This window comes from Miniopterus natalensis, chromosome 1 (assembly GCF_054644295.1).
Source record: "Miniopterus natalensis isolate mMinNat1 chromosome 1, mMinNat1.hap1, whole genome shotgun sequence".
In the NCBI taxonomy this organism is placed as follows: domain Eukaryota; kingdom Metazoa; phylum Chordata; class Mammalia; order Chiroptera; family Miniopteridae; genus Miniopterus; species Miniopterus natalensis.
This window is the reverse complement of record NC_142081.1, coordinates 40,839,597-40,847,213: the sequence shown is the minus strand read 5'-3', so window position 1 is coordinate 40,847,213 and position 7,617 is coordinate 40,839,597. Positions and strand designations below refer to the sequence as shown.

General features: G+C 41.9%; 1 pseudogene; it reads left to right on the top strand.

The window, feature by feature from the left end:
• Positions 1-6,593: 6,593 nt before the first annotated feature.
• LOC107533742 (myosin regulatory light chain 12B pseudogene) lies at positions 6,594-7,341 on the top strand (annotated as a pseudogene).
• The last annotated feature ends 276 nt before the right edge of the window (positions 7,342-7,617 follow it).

The window sequence follows — 7,617 nt, the reverse complement described above, 5'->3', positions numbered from 1 at the left end:
TCTGTTTCTGTCTACTTCTGACGGATCTGACAAAATACAGCAGGTTTGCTGAAACAGGCTGTCCACTTCCTACAGTGGTGTTGTCATTGCAGATTGCTTCAGAGCTGCTCTCTGGGGCTTGAGCAAAGGGTCACTATCAGTCTTTGTCATCACAATCCTGGTGTCTGCCCTGCGTGCTGGGTGCCTTGCAGAGCCAGCAGGCCAGCCCCACGCATGCCCTCTGGATGCTCAGGTAGAAACCTGAAGGGAGACTAGAAAGAATATTCAGAAGTAGACAATAATGATCAAAGAGGGACCGATTCAGGTAAAGGTAAGCATTTCATCTGCCTAACTGTATCTTCTTGATGCATGACAGTAATATGCTGTTAGAACTTTCTGTGATGATGGAAATGTTCTACACCTGTGCTGTCCAATATGGTAGCAACACATGGCTATTGAGTACTTGATATGTGGCTAGTGAGGAACTGAAGTTTTTATTTCGTTTTATTGTAATTAATTTAAATAGTCACATGTGACTAATGACTATAGTAGAGATACTAGCTTTGTTTTTGGTTTGGTTTTGTTGCTGCAAAAGCTCTATTGCTTCCATTTGGGCTCCAGGGTGATCAAAAGGCTGCCTATGCCCTGGCCAATTTGGCTAAGTGGTTAAAGCATCAGTCCCCTGACCGAAGGGTCGGGGGTTCGATTCTCCTTCAAGGGCACGTACTTTGGTTGCAGGTCCCCTGTTCCAGTTGGGGCGCTTGTGGGAGGCAACTGATCGATGTGTGTCTCTCACGTCAATATTTCTCTCTCTCTCTTTCTCTCCATCTCTCTCCATGAAGATCAGGGACCGGACCCTCCCTGTGCCCCATTAGAGTCCCATTATTGATACACCTTTCCTGGCATTCACCAGAAGTCCTCCTGCACCAGTGATATGGCAGTGCTGCAGACTCCAAGGCCGAGGACCACGCTGACTATGCTGAGCGCAGATGACATGCAGGCCCCTGTGGCTGTTCTAAAGCTCTTCCCTCAGGTGCTATAAGAGCTAGTGCATGGATGTTTGTCCTCAGACCCTCCAGCCCGTTCGTTTAGACTGAAGGGCCCTAACCCTTGGTGCCCACCCCCTACAGCAGGGATGGGGAACATCCGTCCTGCAGGCTGCATACGGCCTGCAAAATTGTTTGGTCTGGCCTTGCCAAGACCTCACCAAAGAAGGAGTTCCAGCCATCATATTAGGGGTGAGTTAATTAAATGTTTGACCAAATATAGCAGGCTAATATTTAAGTTGGTAATTTTGCACGGCCTGTGAATGATGTTCTAAATATCCAAATGGCCCTTGGCAGAAAAAAGGGTCCCCACCCTTGCCCTACAGACTCACCTTTGACCCAAAGATGGAAGGAAGGGCCTGAGAGGCCAGGACCATGGAACGCACTGCCAGGATACTAGTGTTTGAAAGATAGCAGAGAAAAGTAGGCCAGACATTAGCGTTTGAGTCCTGGGTTCATATCCTGTGTTATTAGTTTGTAACTCAAGGAGAGACACTTAAACTTGCTACTTCTTTTTACATAGCCATAAGATGTGCTAATAATGTCATGGTGTTGTTATAATAGTATAGTGGATGGGGCCTTGGGCGAGAGGAAGGAGTCATTTACCAGTGTCCTCAATCAACAAAACTGGCCATAAGTATCTGGGAGAGGCAGAGGAGGCCCAGGGGATGTATAACCTTTTCACAAACCAGGGAACACCACCTGTGTTGCTGAATTGTTGCAGTTGCATTAAGATCTCTCATTTACAATTCCTTTTACTTTTTCAATGTTTTCATTAGAATCTTTCACTTTTATTCTGAAAAGGAGACAAGGCAAAGACTATCAATTTGATTTTGCAGATGAGAAAACAGAGACCCAAAGGAAATAAACTAGTTGCCCCAAAATGTTACACTGAGGAGCTGACAGAGCAGAGAACAATGACCCTGGTTGGTCAAGGGCCAAGGCTTCCTTTGTCCCAAGCTTCAGGGAAGTCCTTAAACCTGCAAAAAAAGCCTCTTCTCAATTCTGTTCCCTTCGCCTCTTCAATCAGCCATTAGTGTGATGTCTGCCCTGGCATTGACCTATTCACAAAACCTGTTCTCTGGAAGGCAGCAACTGTAATCTTTACCATCAGAAAATCCCAAACTTGGCTCCCACATGACTGTGAAGAAATGCTATTGTCCTACTACCTTGTCCTTTCTCTGGCTGAATTTATAAATGCTTGCTACTCAGGCACAGGGAGTATTTCAGCAGCTCTGGGCTTTACTCCAACCTTTGCACATCCACTTGCCTGTATCTTCATGTCTATAATTACTTAATTGCTTTCTTTTAATGCCTGTAAATAAGAGCTCTGTCATCTGAGAAAAGATCAGGAAAAACAAAACCATGAAACTAAAGCACAGGAAAACCATTTTCCATCTTGTGGTGCACAACCACGCCCCCTGTTGACTGAGGCATGTCTGTTTAAAACCACACAAAAAATTCTTTACAACTTTATTGAAGCATAATTGATGTATCATAAATTGCACTACTTAAAGCATACAATTTGATGAGTTTTAACCTGTATATGCCTGTGAAACTACCAGTCAAGATAATGAACATTTCCATCACAGAGAGCTTTCCCATTTTAGAGTCGAACAGGGTGAGTGCTCCCAGTTCAAAACTATCTCTGAAGGGCCACCTTTATTCCAGTCTCTAATTCCATTGGAGAGGCAGCTCTGCATTTGACCTCTATCTGGCTTTTCCTCCTTTTCCACGGTTTCAGCATTCCTCATCCTGTTTAAGGCCAACTCCTTTCCTGGTGCTCTGGTTTTCATTCCCTCCCCCATTTCCAGACACTTTCACTATGGAGCAAGCATCCCCTTTCCCTGCTGAATCATCCACTTCTTATCTACAGGCTTTTTTTTTTTTTAAATCCTCACATGAGGATATTTTTTCCACTGATTTTTAGAGAGAACGAAAGGGAAGGATAGGAGGGAGAGAGCAAGAGCAAGAGCAAGATCGATGTGTCTGTCTCACATCAATTGGTTGCCTCCTGCACATGTCATGAGCAGAGCCAGGGATGGAACCTGAGACCCTTTGGTGCTCGGTCTCATGCTCAAACCACTGAGCCACACAGGCCAGGGCTCTACAGGCTCTTTTCGATCTTAAAAAGAAATAAAAACAAACAAAAATTGAATACCTCTTCGTACCTCCCTATTCCTTTCTTCAGTTGCTCATTGCTCTGTGTCCTGTCTTCTTGTCATGGCCAAATTCCCAGAAATAGTTGTCCAAACCCACTCTCTCCCCTTCCTCATTTCCCCTCTCTCTTAAGCCATTCCTCTGTCCCCACAACACAGACAGTTCTTGACCAGGTCACTTACTAACCTCACTGTGTTACAACCAGTGGACCCCTTATCACACTGGGACACGGTTGACGACTCTATCCTTTACAAAATAGCTTAGCTTGGTTGTTTTTACAAAAGTAATTGATGCTTTTTTTTTTTTTTGAGTCAAACAATAAATAAAAGCATTGGAGGCTCCTTCTAGACTCACTCTGTCTCACTGCTGCAGATGGAGCCACTGCTGCAAGAACCCTCAGCTGCTAGGCAGCACAGAGCAGCCTCAGGAAGTCCCAGAAATTAGTCACTGCAGACTTCTAATTTGGGGAAAATCCTAGTTGCTCTATTGTAGACACCATAGAAGCCAAGACATTGTTATAAACAAACACACAGAGAAGGGCCTGCATTCAGTAACTCTTCAACTCCTATCCTAAGAGTTGCCTTTTTTAAAATTTTATTTATTGATTTTTAAAGCGAGAGGGAGGGAAAGAGAGAGATATATCAATTTATTGTTCCACTGATTTATTTTTTTCACTTTAAAAAAAAAAATCCTCACCTGCGGACATGCTTACTGATTTTAAGCTGGGGATGGGGGAGGCATTGATGTGAGTGTGAGATTGGTTGCCTCCTGTATGCACGCTGACCAGGGATTGAACCTGCAACCTAGGTATGTACCGTGACCAGGAATTGAACCCAAAACCTTTTGGTACATGGGACGATGCTCCAACCAACTGAGCCACCTGGCCAGGGCTATTGTTACACTTATTTATGCATTCATTGGTTGATTCTTGTATGTTCCTTGAGCAGAGATGGAACCCAAAACCTGGGTGTATCAGGACATCCCTTTAACCAACTGAGCTACCCAGCCAGGGCAAGAGTTGCCTTAACTACTCCCCTAGAGATGACATAGTGGCTGGTTCCACATGCCTGGTCCCTGTTGGTCTCTCTAGGCAGGAAGCCTGCCTGGGCATGACTTTCCTGATAGCCACCCGTTGTTTTCCCCTTCCTAAAGCTTATAATTGGGAGAATGACAGGAATGAAGCATAATAGGCTGACCCTGTGGCTTTAAAGGCATATAGGTTTTTAGGCACATACACCAAAACTGTGCTCTCATGACTAAGGTTTTTACCCAAGGTAAAGTACAAAACAGGAAATAAAAATCACCCCCAAAATCCTACCACCCAGAGCAAGAGCCATAACAATTTTGGTGAGTATCCTTTAGACATCTCTTTGTAGTATATACACATAGGTGTGTATGTATACAGTTTCAGGTACATGAGATCATAACTTACATGTTCTTCTGTAATGACTTTTTCACTCAGAATATGCAGTGGATGGATATTCAAGTCAATAACTATAGACTAACACCATGATTGTAAATGTTTGCCAGCCATTCAGGATATTTATAAACCTGATTTGCTCAACCAGTTTCCTATTGTTGGGCATTTAGAGTGTTTGCATTTTTTTTTTTTTTTTTTTTTTTACCATAAACACACTATGATAAACATCTTGTCTTCAGCTTTTTGCTTTTGTGCAATTTTCCCCTCAGGCTAATTTCCAGAGTAAATTAGCTCAATACGACTGAGTATACACTTTACACTTTGATACAATTAGGCTAACTTCCTTCCAGAAATGTTATACCAATTTATCTTCCCAGGATGGCTTTGGCCCATTATCACCAACATTGGGCATTATCAATTTCTGGTTTTAGATGTGGCTTTTGGAGACTGATTCAGTTTTGTTTGATCAATTTGAGTATTTTTATTTCATTAAGTTCATCTCATTCACATTTATTATTTTAATTATTATGTATAGTTTTAGTTCTGTAGATACTTAGATATATCTTTCTCAAGCAGTATAGTATTTATTGCTCCCTAAAAACAGCTAATCTTTATTGTATGTTTACTTTGCCCTCATGGCAACCCTATGGTAGTATGTTTTCTTTCCTTCCTCCAGCTAGCCCATATCTCCAGGCCTAGGCTAATTTGAGTGTTATATGTACCCTTAAAATTCCTTTGGAAAGAAAAATCATACCCTGGTTGTGTCTGAGCTCAAAGACCTCCCTCTGTCCAATTGGGCAATAATGATTATTTTTGTTTAGAACTATTAAATGGCCCTCACTCACTTGACAGTGTCCCAAAGGTATTATTTTGTAACCAGTCCATGCTGCTCTGGTATAGACAGCACTTTCACACAGGTAATCTCATTGGGCCCTCAGAGCAAGCCTGTAAAAAAGCCTCTGATCTCCCACATGCATGACAAGAAAACTGAGGTTTAAGTAAAGAGCCTGTGTGATTTGTATTTGTGATTGGTACTCTGTGGGAGCACTCAGTCGGTGTCATTTGACTGAAAAGCATATTAAATAATAATAATAATAATAATAATAATAATAATAATAATAAAACAGTCAAAATCAAGACAATACAAAACACCAAACTGACATTCTTTAGGCCCTTGCCCAAGAATATACTTTTGACTGGATGCTATTTAACTGTTGTCTCTCTGTTGAAAGAAGTTATATTTATGGAAAATTGCTTGAAGTATATATAAGTCCACCCATCTCTCTAGATTAGCATTTTCTAAAAGGGGTTGCTTGGATTTTATGCAGGATCTTAGTAGGCATTTACATGAAAAATGGGTATAGTCAACTAATGAGTTGACTAATGAGAAAACACTGAGTTAAAGTTGCTCCCAGAAATTGCTCAGGGTTGCTTTTAATAGGCTAGTGTGCACCATGCATCTATAAGAAGATATCATATACAAACTTATTTGACTTCTATTAATATCTGATGGGATAGTAGTGTTCTGCGGAACAGAATCTGGGAAACACTGATGGGTGGGAAATGGTTTTCCATCAAAACTCCCACTAATTATTAATGGAAGAAAGTAAGTTCAGGTCTGCTAAGTATAAAGCAAATTTTTGAGAGAAAGAGAAAACATTTCACTTATTTGCTTTCAAAATTAAAAACAAAGATCATAAAACTATTTGCATGAGAAGGTGGACCAATGTTTATTGGATACTTACTCATGTTGGCTGTTTCACATACTTTATCTCAGGCAATCCTGACAAACCTGGGGTAGGCTTCATTTTACCACTTCACAGGTGAGGAAACTGAAGCTTAGAGGGGACGATGTGTTAAAGGTCCACAGTGCTCGGGAGTGAGGAACTAGGATTTGAATCTGTCTGTGTGATCTGAAGCTTGTATTCTTTCTTCTATATCACTTTTCAAACAAATTATTTTAAAATGTTTTTCAGGTCACAGCACAGCCCACGGCTTCGTGGGAGTTGCTCCTAGTCTTGTGCTGGGCAGCCTGGGTTTTGGTGTCTAGTGGTGAATTAGATAGTCACCATGTCCAGCAACAAGGCAGAGACCAAGCCACCAAGAAGCGCCCCCAGTGGGCAGCATCTAATGTATCCACCGTGTTTGACCAGTCGCAGATTCAGGAGTTTAAAGAGGCCTTCAACATGATTGATTAGAACCGAGGTTTCATTGACAAGGACGATGTGCATGATATGCTTGATTCTCTAAGGAAGAATACAACGGATGAACGAAGCTCCAGGGCCCATAAATTTCACCGTGTTCTTCACGATGTTTGGTGAGAAGTTAAATGGCACAAATTCAGATGTCATCAGAAATGCTCTTGCTTGCTTTGATGAAGAAGAAACTGGCACCATTCAGGAAGATTATCTGAGAGAGCTGCTGACAGCAGTGAGTGGTAGGCTTACAGATAAGAAAGTGGAGGAGCTGTACAGAGAAGCCCCTATTGACAGAAACAGACATTTCATTTATATTGATTTTATGAGCATCTTTAAACATGGAGCTAAAGATAAAGATGATTGAAAGAACTTTAGCCCTGGCCGCTGTGGCTCAGTTGGTTGGATGTCATCCTGTACACCGAGAGGTTGCCAGTCCCTTTTCTGGTCAGGGAACGTGTCTGAGTTGCAAGCTCAATCAATGTTTTGCTCTCACATTGATGTTTCCCTCTCTCTCTCCCTCTCCTTTCTTCTCTTTCTAAAAATCAATAAAAATATTAAGAAAAAAAAAAAAGAATCAACCAATGAATGCATAAATAAGTGGAACAACAAATTGATGTTTCTCTTTCTCTCTGTCTCCCTTCTTTTCTCACTCTAAAATCAAGAAATGTTGCCCGGACAGTGTGACTCGGTGGTTGAGCATCAACATAAGATCCAGAAGATCGAGGTTCAATTCCGGGTCAGGGCACATGCCCAGGTTGTGGGCTCGATCCCCACTGGGGGACGTGCAAGAGGCAGCTGATCAATGACTCATCAT